This window comes from Coenobita brevimanus, chromosome 58, assembly GCF_032717465.1.
Source record: "Coenobita brevimanus isolate Jiangsu-jjx chromosome 58, ASM3271746v2, whole genome shotgun sequence".
NCBI lineage: Eukaryota > Metazoa > Arthropoda > Malacostraca > Decapoda > Coenobitidae > Coenobita > Coenobita brevimanus.
In genome coordinates this window covers 17,469,260-17,490,488 of record NC_137011.1, presented here as the reverse complement: position 1 = coordinate 17,490,488, position 21,229 = coordinate 17,469,260, and positions in this window count along the sequence as shown.

Below are 21,229 nucleotides of genomic sequence, written 5' to 3'. Positions count from 1 at the left end.
GCTATTATCATTCTTTTTCTGTGCCTGCCCTCCTCTCTTCCTATTTCTCCTATCTTTCCTGTCACTTATTCCTTTTCTTTCCTTTACAGGTGGCTTTACATTGAGTGACTAGCCAAATGGTTTCCTGTAAGCCAAGAAACCATTTACAACACTGAGTGGTAACCATATAACCAAACCATACGTGCTCCCTACGTGTCGACAAGTGGGTTGGTGGAGGGTTGGTGCCCCTCCCTGTAAAACAAAATGTCAAATGGGCACCCTTTGCGGGATTATGGTGTCTGGCAATAGATAGATAGATAGATATATATACATATATCTTTATATCTATATATATATATATATATCTATATATATATATCTATATATATATCTATATATACATCTATATATACATATATCTATATATATATATCTCAATATATATCTATCTATATATATCTATTTATATATATATATATATATATATATATATATATATATATATATATATATATATATATATATATATATATATATATATATATATATATATATATATATATATATATATATATATATATATATATATATATATATATATATATATATATATATATATATATATATATATATATATATATATATATATATATATATATATATATATATATATATATATATATATATATATATATATATATATATATATATATATATATATATATATATATATATATATATATATATATATATATATATATATATATATACACTATATAGATAGATAGATAGATAGTACTTGGGTAGTGTAATGAGTAAGGATGGAGGTTTGGAGGGTGAAGTGCTTGAATGGATACAGCAGGGAAGAAAGGTTGCTGGCTCCTTGAAAGCAGTGATAAGAAACAGTGAAGTGAGCAGGGAAGTGAAAAAGTTACATGACAGTATTGTGATACCAACTCTAACGTATGGAAGTGAAGCTTGGACGTTGTTGGAAGGGCACAAGTCAAGAGTGAGAGCAATGGAAATGAGTTATTTAAGAGGAGCCTGTGGAGTGACATGGAGAGACAGGCTGACAAATGAAGATATAAAGGAGCGTTGTGGTGTGGATGTGGATGTGATAGGAAGCGTTAGGAGGAATACACTGAGGTGGTTTGGCCATGTGGAGAGGATGGAGGGTGAAAGACTGACGAAGAGAGTGTATGTGAGTGAGGTGGAGGGGGGGAGAGGTAGGGGGAGTCCGAGGATGAGATGGAGGGATGGGGTGGAGAGGTATTTGAGAGAGGGGTGTGTGAGTTGGGAGCAGGGCGGTGAAATGGCGGGGGAAAGGGCGACGTGGAGGCGATTTATTTGTGGCCACCTCGAACGGAAATGATTCGTCTGGCAATAGATAGATAAATAAATAGATGTCCCCGACCCACACTGCCGCAGGATCCAACAGCAGTAGTACAGTATAGGAAAGACTTTGCCTAGTGCGTTGTTCTTCCCAGAGGCAACCCTTCAGTGTACAACAACATAGATTAGCACAGGCATTGAATGTATACAAACTTCATATTATTTTCCAAATGCTTAATGCCTGACAACTTCACTTCACTGTTTTCACAAGTACGGGAGCTATAAAATCTGCACTGACACTGAACTAAACTCAAAATGAACTGAAACTCCTCTAATCCTTTTCCCATCCTTTTATAAGCTCCCTAGGTACTCGAATAATCTACTAAGTACTCGGGAAAGCAACAGTTGATAACTGAGAAACATCCAAAATATCCTGAGTTTTCATACATTATGTTGCACACTAACTTCTTTAGCATACAAACTTGAATTAAATTAGATAATTTAACAATCACATAAACAGACCATTATAGAGAAAAAGGAGCATACAATTTAATCATAACTTTACAAAATAACTCCACTCACAGAGTCATAAATAGCAGGCTAAATGACGACTCTGACACAAAGCGAATAAATTCGAGAATTGTCGGGTATCACTGCTTAACTGGCAAATTTTGCTACTTCAATACTACTTCTTCCCTAGTCCTTTTGTTGTCCCAACAAAACTACACAGTACTTACAAACACAATGAATGCTAATGAAACATCTAATTATACATAAAGTAACCCTTCAACTTATCAGGCCTTCTCTCATGTTACTCCCGATGAGGCCTCTGCTCTTCAACGCAGTCCACTCCTCCTTGAATGTCTTGGTCCTCTTCTTGATACACTTTTCCCTCGGGAAACTGTCACCATCCTCTTTGTACTTCAGCTTCATGGTCCTCCTCAACATCCTCGGCTGCGGACAAGCCCGATTCCTCAGAGCTGTATTGTCCTGGCCCATTGTACTGCCACAGACAATTCACGTGTACCACCTTTGGGCGAGACTTTCTGCCTCCCCGAATTTGGTAAGTTATGTCTGATATTCGATCCAGCACAATGTAAGGTTCGTCCCACGGGCTCTGCAGCTTCCGTGACTGTCCCTCCTTCCACTGAGGATTGTATAACCTAACTTTGTCACAATCCTTGTTGATGTTATAGATTTTTCAATCAATCAATCAATCATTTCCTGTGGCACCCTCGGGGATGCATAGGTCCTCGATGAACTCACACCACCACATCCTATCTTGTGCTAACTCCTCAAGATCTCCCCAACACTCATCTCCAGCTTCCCGTCTCATTGTCCTCACCCACGTCTCTTTTGGCCTTCCTCTACCTCTCCTACCAAGTGCCACCCACCCTGGTGTACCTCGTACTATTCCCTGTCTCCTATACACATGTCCTAGCCACTTCCATCGTGAGAACCTAACATATTCATCGACCGGCTGCACTCCCGTTATTTCTCTAATTCTACTATTTGGTATCCTTTCCCACCACTTAACTCCTAATATTCTTCTAAGTGCTTTGTTTTCAAACACCAAGAATTTATTTTCCATAGTCACTGTGCTGTACCAAGACTCGTGTCCATAAATTAAGATACTCCTAACCATTACCTTATAAAGTTTGATTTTTGTATGCACAGAAAAATTGTTATTATTCCAAATATTTTTAAGCATTCCCATTGCCTGATTAACCTTCTTTAACCTTTCCTCGAATTCAAAGTTCAAAGAACCATCCTTGGCTAAATAAGTACCTAAATATTTAAACCTATCAACTTGCTTTACAACCATACCTCCAATTACACATTCCTGCGCATTTTCCATATTCATATTGATTATTTCAGTTTTTCCACAATTAATAACCAAACCCACCTTGCGACCTTCACTCACCAAACAGTCCAACACTCTCTGCATCTCTTCTGGCCCACCACAAATCAAAACTATATCATCTGCATAATCTAAATCCAAAAGTTTCCTGTTCTCTCCCCAAAGTATACCTGCACCGGTTTCTGTTCCAACGCGTTTCATAATGTAATCAATGACCAATATAAATAGTAAAGGCGATAGAACACCACCTTGAATTACTCCGGACTTGACTTCAAACGAATCACTCAGACAACCATCAACCATCACTTTACAAAATGTGTCCTCATGCATGTTCATAATGACCCTCACAAACTCCTCTGGTATTCCATAATGTCTCATGATCTTCCCCATAGTCTCTCTCGAAACATTATCAAAAGCCTTTTCAAAATCAACAAACCAAAGACTTAACGGTACTCTCATTTCATTAACTTGCTGCATCAAATGCCTAACTATAAAGATCTGATCATTGCAACCACGTCCCTTTCTAAAACCAGCCTGTTCATCCCTCAGAATACCCTCAACCACCGGCTCCAACCTATTTAACAACACTCTACTGAAAACTTTCAAAGCTATCGGTGACAAAGAGATTCCCCTCCAATTACCACATTCACTCAGGTCTCCCTTCTTCGGAACTTTAACAATTACACCATTCTTCCAAACTGATGGTAGTAACCCCGTCACCCATATCTTATTGAATAGCTTGGTCAAGATCATTATTAATCTATCCCCCTCCACTTTAAACATTTTCGGAAATAAACCATCCTCCCCTGGTGCCTTATTATTCTTTAAACTGTTTTACTGCTTTCTCCACTTCTGCAAGCCTCAACTCTCCTGTTTCTATATTCAAATCTTCCTGAGCAGACGGTATATCCTCTTCTGGTGGTATTGGTCTATTAAGAACTGTCTCAAAATGCTCTTTCCATCTATTTTTAATATCTCCATCATTGGTCAATAAATTTCCTTCCGTGTCTCTAACTGGTATTTCCTTGCGTTTACCTGCATTACCACTCAGTTCTCTAATCGATTCATATGCTATTCTTTGACTCTGTCCATCATTTTTGTTTATTAAGATTTCAGTCTCTGCAACCTTTTCATCCACACATCTTCTTTTATCTCTCCTAGCTAACGATCTTACTTCTGAATTCAAACTCCAGTACGCAGCTCTTGCTAATTCAATCTCTCGTTCATCAACGCATTGCATCTCACTCCTCAATTTAGCCTCACCTCTCTTTTTTATCATATCCCACGTTTCCTCTGATATCCATTTCTTTCTCCTGAATCTATGTCTCCTTCCAATCGTACATTCAGCAGTCTCATGCAAAACTTTGTTCACATCCTCCCACATCTCATCTACACTTCTCTCCCCCTCTTCCAATGTTTCCAACACCAAAAACCTATTTCTGCATTCTAATCTGAATTCCTCCTTTTCTTCTCCTTCCCTTCTAAGCTTAATAATATCGTATCTACCAACACCAGATTTTTCCTTCTTCTGATTTTTAAGTTTAAACCTTATTTTTGCAATGCTGAGTTGATGGTCACTACCAATATCCGCTCCCCGTTTAACATGAACATCTAGCAGAGAACTTCTATGCCTCCTACTGATAGCGATGTGATCAATCTGATTTTTATATTTTCCACACGGCGACACCCAAGTTGTCTTGTGTATATTGCAATGCTGAAAGAGTGTGCCCCCGATGACTAAGTCATTTGCTAGACAGAAGCTTCCAAACCTCACTCCGTTTTCACTCATCCTACTACCAACTCCCATCTTACCCATACATGCCTCAAATCCCTCATTTGAACAGCCCATTACTGCATTGAAGTCTCCAGCGCAGATCAAAACATCATGTCTAGGTACCCTTCCTACTCCTTCTTGCAACTTTTCATAAAATGTGTCTTTCCTTTCATCGAGTGCATCATTAGTAGGTGCATAACACACAAACAGACTGATGTTGCCATGATTTGATTTAAACCGTGCGTATAACAATCGCTCATATATAGGATCCCACTCACATAAAGCCTTATTTGCCTTACAACCCAGCAACAATCCTACTCCCTGATAATGCATTCCGTCCTGTCGGCCAGATATCAATAAACGTATACCATCCTCCAAATCCAACTTATCGACTCCAGTTAATCTAGTTTCTGTCAGAGCACAGATATCAAGTCCTTAATTTTGAAAAACCTTCACTAACTCATCGATTTTACCGTCATGATTTAGCGTTCTCACATTCCAGTTACCAATTTTAATTGTATTTTTTGCATTAACAAAGGAATTAGATTGTAATTGAGGCAACTGTGAGATTCTTAGCACCCCCTGCCCATTTAAGGGCTGCACGGGACTGGGGGCCATTATTGTTCTTTCAGAGTCCATCAAGGTTTCTTTGGCTAACTTCCTGAACACCTCGCCATTGTGTTGCAGTCGCAGTAGGCAGCTAACTTGCCTGATTGCCCACACCCGAAAGACCCAGCTATGCTGTAGCCAGTCACGTGCCGGCATGCCTCCCAGCCATTTCACTCTCAAGGAGTTCCTCTGCCTGAGAAAGCAACCACCCCCCTGCTCCCGAGGGCTTTTGATCTGTGTAGGTAGAGGGCGATCACTCCCTCACTAGCCATATACAAATAAAGGTCAGAGTAGAAGTGGACCTATGGGCCTGCCAGTGAAGAACTGCAGGTGAAATAGACAAGGACTGCTAGTACTAATCAGCACATTGTTGAAATTGAGGATAGCATGGATGACGCAGTCCAAGATGGCAATGTCGTCAGCGTGGCTCTGGCTCGTCGCAAACAGGCAGTCAGTGTGGTGGTCCTCGAACTGCAGGCGGTGGAAGTGCATGTGGTTAAGGGAGTCAGCTATGTCCTGGATATTGGCCGCGAGATATTGATCTTGATATTTGAAGATCTCGTCCCATGAGAGACTCGACATGGGTGCGATTCTTGGTGGGAAGTGATGGAAGGTGGGCCAGGACATGCTGACTTCATTCGGCGGGGGTGGTGCAGGCAGAAGGTGGAGCCACTGGATGGTCTGTCTCCATCTCGTCTGTTGGAGATGGCCTGGTTTTCTTCCCCTTCTTATTCTTCTTCATCTGTGGCTCTCTGTCAGCAGCAGGTGGTGAAGTTGAGAAGGGGTGGTCATCTTCCCAGTCAGTGAAGGGACAGGAGAAGGAGCCCTTTCCTCAGCTACTGATGGAGAATGGCATGAATCGTCAGGGGACGTGGAATATGTGGAGTCCATAGGCGGTGCAGAGGTGGTAGTGGTGGTGGCGGCAGTCGCTTTGTTGAGGAGAGCTTCTAGCTGCAGCCTTTTCCGCAGTGTTGTGTGGGGTTTGGGAGGCTGCAGCTTAGGGGTGCAACGCTCCTGATGAGGGGCAGGACGTCACAGGCGAAGCATTGTGGTATGACTGCACGGAATCCAATTCTTCAAAAAAATCTGTGGGAGAAGAATGAGCATCACCATCTAGTCACTGCTGCAAAATGCCCATGCTGTCGTGATGCACATGGTGACGCTTGTGTCAATCTCCCCCGTGCACCAAGGATCCCTGGGCTGGTGCCCTCGAGCCACGGGGAGCCGCCGTACATGAGCAGACCCCTGTACAGCTGCACCCTCCAGCCCGGTGACCTCAGTAACCTTGGGACCCTTCGGTGTCTGAAGAAGACGGAACACAATCAACTCACCCTTGCACAACGATTTTTTTTTTTTTATGTGAGGAAGAAGGAACCAAAGGCAATGAGCCCGCAAAACCGTTCCTTCCAAGAGAAAAACAAAATACAAGAGAGAGCCAAATTCAAGATCCATTCATTTTGAGATGCCTTGACACACTGCGTTTGAAAGACTGGAGATCATAGGAAGCAGAGGGAGACAGTTCCAGAGATGACCTGTTACATAAATGAAGGACTGGGAGTAATGGTTAACTCTTGCATTAGAGAGTTGGACAGAAAAGGGATGAGAGTTTGCTGCTAGACGGGTGCTACGCGCCCATCATAGAAGTGGAGCAATGCATGCAGACAGTTCAGAGGAACAGTGACCATTGCAGTAGCGATAGAAAAGAGATAAAGATGCAACACTGCGGCGAAGAGACAGAGGTTGAAGGGAGTCAGTAAGAGAGGGAGAGTTAATGAGACGAAAAGCCTTTGACTCCACCCTATTGAGAAGAGCTGTATGTGGGGAGCCTCCCCACACATGAGAGTTGTACTCCACACAGGGGCGGATAAAACCCCTGTATAGAGTCAACAATTGTGCAGGGGCAAAGAAGGTATGGAGTCGGCTTAGCACACCCAATCGCTTGGAAGCAGATTTTACAAGAGATGTAATATGATCTTTCCAAGACAAGTCCCGAGCAAATGAAACCCCAAGCATGTTCAACGATGATGTAGGAATAAGTTGAGTATTATTAAACATAAGTAGGTATACCTGTGGAAGATTCTGTCGGGTTGATAGGTGCAAAAAATGAGTCTTTCATGCATTAAAAACAACCAGATTAGTCTTACCCCAATCAGAGATACGAACCAAGTCAGACCTTAGGTGTGGCATAGCCTCATCCCTTGCCTGTTGAAGTAACTGCTGAGATGGACGTTGTGGGAATTAAATGGAAAGGTGAAGGGTGGAGTCATCAGCGTATGAGTGGATAGGGTTAGATGTACAGCTTAGAAGGTCATTGATGAATAAAAGGAAGAGAGTTGGTGATAGGACAGAGCCCTGAGGAACACCACTGTTGATAGATCTAGGAGAAGAACGATAGCCGTCTACAACAGCGGCTATAGAACGACCAGAAAGGAAGCTAGAGATGAAGGCACAGATAGAAGGATAGAAACCGTAAGAGGGCAGTTTGGAAATTAAAGACTTATGCCAAACTCAATCGAAAGCCTTTGAGATGTCAACTGCAATGGCAAAGCTTTCGCCAAAGTCCCGAAAGGAGGATGACCAGGAGTCTGAAAGGTAGGTGAGAAGATCGCCTGTGGAGCGTTCCTGACAGAACCCATACTGATGATCAGAAAGAAGGTTGTGATAGGAAAGATGCTTAGACTCAAAAACTTTTGAGATATAGGATGTTAAAGCAATTGGACGATAGTTAGAGGGTTGGGAATGGTCACCCTTCTTTGGGACCGGCTGAATGAGAGCAAACTTCCAGCAAGAAGGAAAGGTACAAGTTGACTGACAAAGGCGAAAGAATTTGGCTAGGCAGGGTGTAAGCACAGAAGCACAGTTCTTGAGAACAACAGGACAGACTCCATCAGGCCCATATGCCTTATTAGTACTGAGGCCAGCAATAGCAGAAAATGGCAGAAAATACATCAGCTGAAGAAATTTTAATGTTAGCCATGAGGAAGTCAGAGGGGAGAAGTGATGGAGGAACAGCACCTGAATTATCTAAGGTGGAATTGGGGGGGAAAGTCTGAGTGAAGAGATCTGCTTTATCAGTAGAAGAAATAGCTACAGAGCCATCAGAGTAGAAAAGAGGAGGGAAGGATGATGAGGTAAAGTTGTTAGAAAGGTTTTTGACAAGGTGCCAGAAGGAACGGGAAGAGTTCGAGTTAGAGAGTTTAGAGCATTTTGTACGGATGAAATTATTTTTAGCAAAGAGAAGAACAGACTTAGCACGATTCCAGGCAGAAATGTATACAAAATGTGATTCAGGGGTGGGTTGGCTCTGGTACCTTTTATAGGCCCTCTCCTTGTTGCAGACAGCATTAGAACAAGCGTGATTAAACCAAGGCTTTCGTGCATTAGTCAAAGGATATGAGAAAGGAATGTATGCTTCCATGCCCGAGAGAATAACCTCCGTAATGCACAAGGCACACCCAGATGGCTCCCGGCCATGGAAGCAATAATCATTCCAGGGAAAATAAAAAAAGTACTGCCTGAGGGCCTCCCAACCCGCAGCTCCAAATTGCCAGAGACGACGTTTCTTTGGAGGGTCCGCAGGCCGTACCGCAGAGATAGGACAGGTTAAGGTGATAAGGTTGTGATCGGAGGAGCCCAACGGAGAGAAAAGATTAACAGTGTAAGCAGAAGGATTAGTTGTAAGGACGAGATCATGTGTGTTGGAGCTCTCTCCAAGGCAGTCAGGGATACAGGTAGGGTGCTGTTCAAGCTGCGCTAGGTCATTAAGGATAGAAAAGGTGTAGGCTTGTTCACCAGGTGGATCAGTGAAAGGAGAGGAGATCTAAAGTTGGTGGTGACCATTGAAATCTCCAAGAATGGATATTTCAGAGAAAGGAGATCGGATAGAATGTGTTCCATCGTAGAAGTAAGATAGTCAAAGAATTTTTGATAGTAGAATTAGGAGATAAGTAAACAGCACAGATATATTTAGTCACAGAATGACAGGAAAGCCGAAGCCAGAGTGTAGAGAATTCAGAAGAATTGAGTTCAGGAACATGACAGCAAGATAAGTTGTTTCATATATATATATATATATATACACAACAGCTACCTTTGGCTTTGAAATGAGTATAGAGAAAGTAGGAGGATACAGAAAGGGTTTGCTGTCAGTTACCTCAGACAGCTGAGTCTCAGGAAAAGAAGGTGAGGTTTAGAGAAGGAGAGGTGGTGCTCAACAGAGTAAAAGTTAGAGGAAAGGCCACGAATGTTGCAGAAATGAAGAAGAAGAGAGTCAGACAATGGTTCCAGGCACCTTGAGTCATCACCGGGAGAGGGGCTGAAGGTGGGGGCATTTATGGTCCCCCCCCCTTGGGGACTCCGAGGCTATGTTATTCGACACCATTTTTTAAAAACATTTTGAAAAGGATGTGTGGTGTGTACTGTGTATGCAGTTTGGTGTTGATAGTTGGAGAAACTTGTATTGGAGAGCATGCTTGTCTACTCTCTGTGTTACTGAGACACTGAAAAAGTTCAGCAAAGGGGGATGGTCGGGTTCTAGTCCCGAGGGATGATGAAACGGGAGCTCCAGCTCTCCCTGTCATCAGCTTTCCATCCATCCACCTTGGGAGCACTGCCCTGCTCGACTGGTGCTACAGTCTACTCCTCACTTTCCGGTCTTGTGAAGTTCGAGCAACAATTCCCTGGTAGTGTACGAATACATCAGCACAGGTGTCCTGGCGCCGGATGAATCCATACCCTGCCCTCACATCGTACCACTTAACTGTACCCAAGATAGTCCGGGCCCGTGGCGACTGGAGACGTTCACCATCAGCCCCACTCAATGGGTCAAAGACTGGAGCAGGTGTAGAGGGCATCACTGGACTTGTTGCTGCCATCTGTGCTGCACCAAGAGTGTCATAATCCTTGAAGCTCACCTCACTTGCCTTGTATCATACTTGGACTTCATCACTTCACCCGAAAACATTAGAGCTTCCAACATTTGATGATGTACCATAGTCAGCTTTTCCTGAGGATGCTTTGCTCGGCTGGAGGTGTCTGTAGGCAATTCCTCACAGGGTGGTCTTCCCACAAACAAGTCAACAGAGAAACATAATTTGTAGCCCAGCATAAGTTTTGCAGAGGTGTAGCTGGTAAACTCATGGGATGCAGACTGATATGCCATCAGCAATGCAGGTAATTTCTGATCCCAATCCGTTTGCCCCACCTACACAGTACCTGTTCAGTTCCTGTCCCTGGGTCCAGTTGAATTTCTCCACCATCCCATCTGACTGAGGCTTTAGTGGGATCGTTGTGGTCTTCTTGATCCCCAGTAACTTGCATCACAGCTGACTTGAAGTTTCTCCCTGGTCTGAATGTAGCTCCTGTGGCATTCCCCAAAGACAGAAAAATGGTCAACCAACACCTGAGCAATAGTCACGGTCTCTTTATTGGAATGGCATAGGCTTCTGGCCACTTAGTGAAATAATCCATGGTGACACATATACTGGTTTCCTCTTTCAGTGAGTGGCAGAGGTGAGGCAATGTCCACTGCCACTCTTTCCATTGGTGCACCCACTTGGTACAGCTGAAAAGGGGTGCAACCATGTTTCTTGGGTCCCTTCTTGGCACAGCATACATCACAGGCCCGACACGACTCTTCACTGTCCTCATGCATGTCAGTCCAGAAGAACCTCTGTTGCAACTGACTTAGAGTTTTCTTCACTCCCATGTGCCCAGTCCTTATCTGGTTATGGGACTCATCCAAGAACTCGGACCTCATTTTCTTCGGGACTGCCAGTTGCCAATACTTGCTGAGGCTATTGGGTATCTCCCACTGAAGCTTCAGTAGTCCGTGGTTCAAACAAAGAAGGTCCCACTGGCTCCAGTGCCTCTTGGTTGCAGGGCTGAACCTGGAAACCTCTTCCCTAGATGGTCACATTGTACTCTGCTGCAGCCACTCTAGCACTGGTTAAGAATTTTCATCCTCCATCTGCATTCTCTTCAGGTATTTTTCATCTGACGCTGGCCCTGTCTCTACAGCATGGTGGCATTTCTTGCTAAGATTCCCATTCCTACTACTTTTTCCTATCTGTTCTTCCATCTTCTCGTATACTATCAATCAAGGCTCTCCTGCATTTCCTCAGCAGTAGGGCTTCCTGGGAAAAACTGGCTGGTTGCTGCCTCTTGTCACCAGCCTTTAATAATTTACCCTCATTCGTCTCGTCTTCTGCAGCCTTCTTTTTGTTGTCCTTCTCCTTTGGATAATTTTAGCTGAACCATCCACATCTTCAACACCCGTGGGTTTCCTTGCATTGTTCTGTTCTTGCTCCTTCTTCCATTTCTAGCAATCCACCTTCTTGTGTCCTGGTCTCTCACTGAACCAGCAGCCTCCTCCGATCTTCTCTTCTCTCACGCGTTGCAATCCATTTTCTGATGACCTTGCTTCTCACAATACCAGCAACTTCCTCTGATCTTATCTTGTTCCCTCTTCCATTTGTAGCAGTTCTTTTTCCTATGTCCTTTCTTTTCACAGTACCAGCAGCTTCCTTCAGATTTTTCTACTTCATGTACCAGCCCCTTTCTTGCCTTGAATCATGCACTACAACCTGCCTGAAAAATTGATGTACTTGACCTGAAGTAGGACTCAAATTCTAGAGCCCTGGCAAGTGCTTCTTGTATGCTTCTGGGTTGTCCCAGCATCACTTGCAGTTTCAACTCTGCACTATCAAGAGCATCAATGAACTGATCTCTCAGAGAATAGCCAACAGGTTAGGTGCTGCTCCAGTGTATGTCATGTATGCCATACTCTCCACATCATAAGGAATCAGCTGTAGGGATTCGCCTGAAGCCCGTACATGCGTCTAGAATCTTGCCCTGCAAACCTCAGTCTGGTACAGTTGCCAGCAGATGAAATGGAGACACCAGCACACACACATCTGGGTCGCTTCTACCCGACTAGTTACTAGGTGTGGGGGGGAGGGGAGTGAGAGAGGAAGAAGGGAGGGGGGGAGGGAATGGAGGGGCTGGTGGAGGGAGAAAGGGCAGGGGAGGGTACGAGAGGCGTAACCATGGCTGTCCAGGTTTTACTTTATCTTAAGGATGTAGGATTGACTTTGGCCGAGCTTAATTAATCATGATGTCATACATATCACTGATAAGGTAATGGGTTTGTAACTTTAAGTTGTTTTCCATTTAAGCGAGAGAGCAATATATTGTATTACACATGAAGATATGGCTAGCTTCGCAGCTCAACTGTGGCTTCATAAGAATCAAGGCAAGAGCTAAATCGTTAACTTAAAGTTTCACAATGGCTACGCCGAGTTCGAGAGGGACAGGGAGTGAGAGAGGAAGAAAGGAGATGGTAGGCTGGGGAGGGAGGGGGGGAGGGGGAGAGCTTTTGGTGAGTGGAAGGGGAGGGAGAAACAGTCTTGGCTGTCTGAGAATGAAGGTGGTTGCCAGGCATCACATTTTGATACTGACGAGTTTGTTAGTCATTATTCCCATTCTGGCAAAATTCCTGGTGTGTGTGTGTGTGTGTGTGTGTGTGTGTGTGTGTGTGTGTGTGTGTGTGTGTGTGTGTGTGTGTGTGTGTGTGTGTGTGTGTGTGTCTAAAGGGAACTGCGGTTCACATGACTGGAACCCTCACTTCACCAGAAATGAGCTTATATTCTGCAAGAGGGTTTGTCTCACTCCGTTCCTCACAATTTTCTTTTATCATAAAAAACATGAATACCTGTGGTTCTCGTATTTTATATTATTAATAATTATTTGCTAAAACACATTAAGCACTGAAAATAGCCCATTCATTAAAGAAATTGTAATCATTACAGTTTGTAATATCGAACAAATACTGACGTATGATGACTTAACTAAAAATCAATACATAGCTTTGTAAATGTGAAATCCATCCAATTCGGTTTCATATAGTTTTGATCCCTAGCATTCCCAAGATAAAAAATGTGTATAATCATGGCTAGAGTCTGATGACATATAGCAAGACATAGTTATGCTGACATCCTGAATGACGAGCACAATCTACCTATTAAAATGTTCATCCATTAATTGTTGGGCACCAGAACCATCACAGACAAATGTTAACCCGACGTGCACATATTTTCTTCACCTTTGGCTTATGACTACATTACTATTCTCCTCATTCCCCAATATTTTCCACCACACCGCTCAAACAGGTGTTACCCCCTCCCTCTTGAACCCCTTCCAGTTTCACCTCTCACCAATGAACCCCTCGAATGAAACTCGCACCTGGAGAGGGATACCTTTGAGACAGAAAAGCCTATTATAATTTGGCAATCGTCTCTCCATCGTGAGCAGCAGCCTTGTGTGATACCCATAGTGCTGATGAACTCCTCTTCATCTCGGTTTAGCCAATATGAACCATTAGGTTAACGCTTTGGCTGTTGTATAGAATCTTATGAAGCCACAGTTCAGCTGCAAAGGTGCTAACTTCATCTATGACACAACAAACTACTCTCTCGCTTCAAGTGAAAACAGTTTTAAATTAAAACCCATTATCAGTGATGTGATTGACATCATGATTAATTAAGCTTTCCCAAAATCAAACATTAATCCATAATCAAGATAAAGTAAGACCTTGACAGCCATGGTTATTACCGCCCCTCCTCTCCTCCCTTCCCTTCCCTTCCCTCTCTTGATCTTTCTCCCACCACCAGCCCCTCCATACACCCCCCTCCCTCTCTCACTCTCCCGTAACTCGTCGGGTAGAAGCGACCCAGAGGTGTGTGTGCTGGTGTCTCCATTTCATCTGCTCGTGACTGTACATGGTCCCATATCTGCACTGCAGTACTTGTGCTAAGGACTAATAACTGTTCCTCTCCTCTTCTGACATCTGGCCCAGAAATTCCATTGTGGCACCCTTGAGGCTAATAGCCAGCTGCACTGCCCTTTGCCTCTCATCCCAACCATTCTGATCAGCAAGTAGCTCAAACTGTGCACTGTATGCTTCCTAAGATACTCTACCATCAAATTCCTGTGGTTTCTTTTTTAATGGACCCCCATTTTAGCCATGCATTTCACTGGTTGGGGGCTTAAAAACTGGGGCATCATAATTAAGTCCAGGACTTAAAACTCCTACATTCTGATTATTCAACTCATGCTATCTTTAGATGCTTGGGATCCGTTAAGATCTGCCATACACTGTTCATTCTTTTAATATGTTCCCAGTACACTAACCTGAAGCTCATCAGTGCAGTATTTCTCTACAGCCTCAATTTTCTCACTAATTATCTTCACTAGGTCAACTACATTCTTCAGCTGGTTATCTACATGCTGTCTGTAATCTATCACTATTCCCTCACTAACCTCCAGCTAGTTTTTTTTTTTTTTTTTTTTTTTTATGTGAGGAAGAAGGAACCAAAGGCCATGAGCCCGCAGTAACAGTTCCCTCCAAGAGAAAAACAAAATACAATATAGAGCCAAATTCAAGATCCGATCATTTTGAGATGCCTGGACACACTGCGTTTGAAAGACTGGAGATCATAGGCAGCAGGAAATACAGACAGAGGGAGACAGTTCCAGAGCTGACCTGTTGCATAAATGAAAGACTGGGAGTAACGGTTAACTCTTGCATTAGAGAGTTGGACAGAAAAAGGATGAGAGTTTGCTGCCAGACGGGTGCTACGCCTGTAGAGGTGGAGGAATGCAAGCAGACAGTTCAGAGGAGCAGTGACCATTAAAGTAGCGATAGAAAAGAGATAAAGATGCAACAGTGCGGCTTGAAGAGACAGAGGTTGAAGGGAGTCAGTAAGAGGAGGAGAGATAATGAGACGAAAAGCATTTGACTCCACCCTATTGAGAAGAGATGTATGTGGGGAGCCTCACCACACATGAGAGTTGTACTCCACACAGGGGCGGATAAAACCCCTGTATAGAGTCAACAATTGTGCAGGGGTAAAGAAAGAGCGGAGTCGGCTTAGCACACCCAATCTCTTGGAAGCAGATTTTACAAGAGATGTAATATGATCTTTCCAAGATAAGTCCCGAGTAAATGAAACCCCAAGCATGTTCAAGGATGATGCAGGATTAAGCTGAATATTATTAAACATTAGTGGGTATACCTGTGGAAGATTTTGTCGGGTTGATAGGTGTAAGAACTGAGTCTTAGATGCATTAAAAACAACCATATTATTTTACCCCAGTCAGAGATACGAGCCAAGTCAGACATTAGGTGTGCCATAGCCTCATCCCTTGTTTGTTGAAGTAACTGTTGAGATGGGCGTTGCGGGAACCGAATGGAAAGGTGAAGGGTGGAGTCATCAGCGTATGAGTGGATATGGTTAGATGTACAGCTTAGAAGATTATTGATGAATAAAGGAAGAGAGTTGGTGATAGGACAGAGCCCTGAGGAACACCACTGTTGATAGATCTAGGAGAAGAACGATGGCCGTCTACAACAGCGGCTATAGAACGACCAGAAAGGAAGCTAGCGATGAAGGTACAGATAGAAGGACAGAAACCGTAGGAGGGCAGTTTGGAAATTAAAGATTTATGCCAGACTCGATCGAAAGCCTTTGAGATGTCAAGTGCAATGGCAAAGCTTTCGCCAAAGTCCCGAAAGGAGGATGACCAGGAGTCTGAAAGGTAGGTGAGAAGATCGCCAGTGGAGCGTCCTGACGGAACCCATACTGACGATCGGAAAGAAGGTTGTGATAGGAAAGATGCCTCAAAATTTTTCTATTAAGAATTGACTCGAAAACTTTTGAAATACAGGACGTTAAAGGAATTGGACGATAGTTGGAAGGTTGGGAGTGGTCACCCTTCTTTGGGACTGGCTGAATGAGAGCAAACTTCCAGCAAGAAGGAAAGGTACAAGTTGACAGACAAAGACGAAAGAGTTTGCCTAGGCAGGGTGTAAGCACAGAAGCACAGTTCTTGAGAACAACAGGAGGGACCCCATCAGGCCCATATGCCTTGTTAGTACTGAGGCCAGTGATGGCAGAAAATACATCAACTGAAGAAATTTTAATGTCAGCCATGAGGAAGTCAGAGGGGGGAAGTGATGGAGGAACAGCACCGGAATCGTCTAAGGTAGGAATTGGAGGAGAAAGTCTGTGCGAAGAGATCTGCTTTAACAGTAGAAGAAATAGCTACAGAACCATCAGAGTAGAAAAGAGGAGGGAAGGATGATGAGGTAAAGTTGCTAGAAAGGTTTTTGGCAAGGTGCCAGAAGGACCGGGAAGAATTCAAGTTGGAGAGTTGAGAGTGTTTAGTATGGATGAAATTATTTTTAGTACAGCGAAGAACAGACTTAGCACGAAACGTAAAGATGATGTGATTCAGGGGTGGTTGGCTCCGGTACCTTTTGTAGGCCCTCTCCTTGTTGCAGACAGCATTAGAACAAGGTGATTAAACCAATGCTTTCTTGCGTTAGTCAAAGGATATGAGAAAGGAATGTATGCTTCCATGCCCGAGAGAATAACCTCCGTAATGCGCAAGGCACACTCTGATGGCTCCCAGTCATGGAAGCAATAATCATTCCAGGGAAAATCAAAGAAGTACTGCCTGAGGGCCTCCCAGTCTGCGGCTCCAAAATGCCACAGACGACGTTTCCCTGGAGGGTCCACAGGCCGTACCGGAGTGATAGGACAGGTTAAGGTAATAAGGTTGTGATCGGAGGAGGCCAACGGAGAGAAAAGATTAACAGAGTAAGCAGAAGGATTAGTTGTGAGGAAGAGGTCAAGTATGTTGGAGCTCTCTCCAAGGCAGTCAGGGATACGGGTAGGGTGCTGTACAAGCTGCTCTAGGTCATTAAGGATAGAAAAGATGTAGGCTTGTTCACCAGGTGGATCCGTGAAAGGAGAGGAGAGCCAAAGGTGGTGGTGAACATTGAAATCTCCAAGAATGGAGATTTCAGAGAAAGGAGAAATGGATAGAATGTGTTCCATCGTAGAAGTAAGATAGTCGAAGAATTTTTGATAGTCAGTAGAATTAGGGGATAAGTAAACAGCACAGATATATTTAGTCAGAGAATGACAGGAAAGCCAAAGCCAGAGTGTGGAGAATTCAGAAGAATCAAGTTCAGGAACACGAGAGCAAGATAAGTCGCGTATATATACACAACAGCCACCTTTGGCTTTGAAATGAGTATAGAGAAAGTAGGAGGATACAGAAAAGGGTTTGCTGTCAGTTGCCTCAGACAGCTGAGTCTCCGTTAGAAAAAGAAGGTGAGGTTTAGAGGAGGAGAGGTGGTGCTCAACAGAGCGAAAGTTAGAGGAAAGGCCGCGAATGTTGCAGAAATGAAGAAGAAGAGGGTCAGACAGTGGTTCCAGGCACCTTGAGTCGTCATCGGGAGAGGGACAGATGGTGGGGGCATTTATGGTCCCCCCCCCTGGGGACTCCGAGGCTTGATATAACGACGCCATTTTAGGTAAATTTTGAATAGGAAGTGTAGTGTGTACTGTGAATGTAGTTTGGTGAAGATAGTTAGAGAAATTTGTACTGGAGAGCATGCTGGCCTACTCTCTGTGTAACTGAGACACTGAAAAAGTTCAGCAAAGGGGGATGGTCAGGAACTAGTCCTGAGGGCTGATGAAACGGGAGCTCCAGCACTCCCTGTCATCAGCTTTCCATCCACCTCGGGAGTACTGCCCTGTCATTGTTCTTGAGTTGTACTGCTGTAGCTCAGCATATACATCCACCTTCAAGTGCTGTGGTTTTTCCTTCATTTCCTCCATGAAAGCATCTAGCTGCCCTTGCATTCTCGGTTGTAACTCCTTCTTTTGCTCCCGTAACTCCACCAGCTGTTCACTGGGTGCTTGTAATAACTGTTCTTTGATTTCGTTCCTGAGCGTTTTATGTTCTTAGTTCTGTGTCTGCAATTGTTCTTTGAGTTCTTTCTGTTCTTCATTCTGTGGTTGTATTTGGTCACTGAGTTCTTTCTGTCCTTCATTTTGTCCTTGTAGTTGTACACTTCGTCCCTGTCATTGTTCTTGAGTCCTTTGTCCTTCATTCTGTGCTTATAGTTGTACACCTTGTGCTTATAGTTGTACACTTTGTGCTTACAATAGCTTCATGATTGCAGCCAATGACACCTCATCCTGCCTAACTTGGGTTCTCGTCTGTATGCATTCTACCTCCCTGTCGAAGGTTAGACTCACTGCAGCACTTTGCTAAAGATCCACGCTCCTAATACCACTGTTACATCCCCCTTTCACATTGCCACAGGCTTCAACAGCAGTACCACTGTATTGGAACGATGTTGCCCAGTGAGTTGTTCTTTCTAGAGGCAGCCCTTCTGTGTACAACAACACAGATCATCACGATTGTTGAATGTAAACAAACTTTACTTTCCCAATAATTAAACTTAATGTTTGCCAACTTCACTGTTTTCACAAGTACCGGAGCTATACAACCTGCAGTGACACTGCACTGACACTGAACTAAACTCAATATGAACTGAAACTCCTCTAGTCCCTTCCCTATCCATAGATAAGCTCCTTATATACTAATGTAATCTACTAGGATCTCATTAAAGCAACAGTTGCCAACTTGGAGACATCCAAAATATCCAGACTTTTCTTACATTATGTAGCACTCTAAATTCTTTAGCATACAAACTTAAATTAAATTACATAATTTGACAAACAATCACATAAACAGAACGTTGTAGAGAAAAAAGCACAAGGGAGCACCATAAATACTGAAACCTACCTCTTGCTACATTCACCAGCACTAGTGGGGAGGACAGTTGTATTTAAAAAAAAAAAAAAAAAAAAAAATGGAAATGGATGGGAAACTAAAACAAAAACTCATCCTAGTAACCAGTCATCTCCCGTTTGCCTGCAGAACAGCTTTAATCCTTCTAGGAATGCTTTCACACTGGTTGATGAAGTAATGAAGGTCCATTTTTTGGCACCATGCACGCTTGATCACCTCTTGAAGATGTGGCAATGATGTCACTTGCTGATCCCTGCCTTTAGTTTTCAGAACTTACCATGCATTTTCAACTGGGTTTGTCCAGACTGTTGCCGGGCCATGGCATAACACGTATCTTGTTGTCCTCTAGGAATTTAGTCACCTTCTTGGCTTTATGGCAGGGGGCACTGTCATGCATAAATGTCGAGATGGCATGAATGATGTGAACATTAAGCACGTGATCACGCAACACCTTGATATACTGATCAGCTTTCATTGTAATGTTCTTTGGCAGGAAGAACAAACCTCCTCTACCTAAATTACCACTGCAGCACTCTCTAATTATCACAGAAGCACTGTGCTTCACTGTCTTGATGGTGTAGCATGGGTCATAGCGATTTCACTAAAGAGGTTGCCTTACTCATAGTCTGTGTGATTGTTTGTTTGTTTGTTGAATATTTACCCACTGAAGTGGGCACGGGCAAACTAAGACCCTGTCAGGGTTGTGCTAGACATGCGCCTGCAGAGTTATCGAGGTGGAGGGTGGTCCCTCACCATGGAAAGAAGTACATTAAATGGTATGTTGGCAACAATGCTAGCAGCATCATGAAAATCATTCCCCGACTGAGCAAAGCCCACGCCAAGGGAAGATGTGAGTAGTGCAGTGGCTGGGCAGTGTAGTAGGTAGTGTACCAGTGGGTCATCGGAACTAAACAGATGGTGGGCACAAGAGTCAGGTGCCACCCCAGTGATTTGTTTATGGCAGGGGAACCCCAGCCGCAATCGCCTGAGCCGTACTACAAGATAGTTAGGCAGCCCCGGGGGGGGCAGAAGATACCATGTGGCAGAACGAGAACCTTCTGTGATGCAGAGTTGATGATCATCCTGGGACAGGCTGCCAATGATGGCTGTCAGAGCTGTGATGATTTGCGAGGTACTAGGCCGCAGGGGGAACGTAACTCCTGGGAAAGAACAAGCAGTGTGGGCAGCAGCATCGGCCCTCTCATTGCCAGTAATACCAACATGACCCAGGATCCAATGTAGAGTGACAGTGACACCCTTGTGGTTAAGAAGGGAGGCAACGTGAAAGATGGCAGTGAGGAGAGGAAAGTGATCACTAAGGGAAAAAGAGCGCAGCCTCTGGAGTGATGACAGTGAATCCATGTGAATAATGACCTGCTGGTATTGGTGGTGATAAGCATGGCATAATGCCCCAAGGATAGCCACCAGTTCTGCCTGAAAGGGAGAAACACCCGGGGAGAGTCGCCACAATTCGACATGTTGGCTAAAAACAAAGGCCAACCCCGCAGAACTATCAGGGCTAATGGAGCCATCCGTGAAATAAATGGCAGATTTGGGGGTGTGCAGAGCAGCGACTCTACAAAGACCCTCCTGGCAAAGAAAAGCCAGAAGAGCTCGAGGGTTCGCATCTGAAGGACAAAGGATCTTGAAAGGAGGAGGAGCCCATGGTGAGGGTTTGACATACCCTGAACACGGGGAGTCGGGAGCTCGGCAAATGGCAGGAGTGACATTCAGGTGGTGAACGAGCAACTGTGATGAGGGCCTAATCTTGCTGGGGGAGCGGGTCTGGTGGTCTGCATGGCAATCGCCTGAGCATGGCAGAGACTGGTAGGTGAGGCCGACGCTGGACCAGCTGGAGAGTAGTAACTGCCGTCTGAAGGGCAATGCGATGCTCTAGGGACGACAAACCACTCTCAGCATGTAAGTTAGCGAGCCGGGTTCAGCGGGAGCACCCAACACGACTTGAAGCGGCTCGTTCTGCAGGACCTCCAAAGATCTGAGTA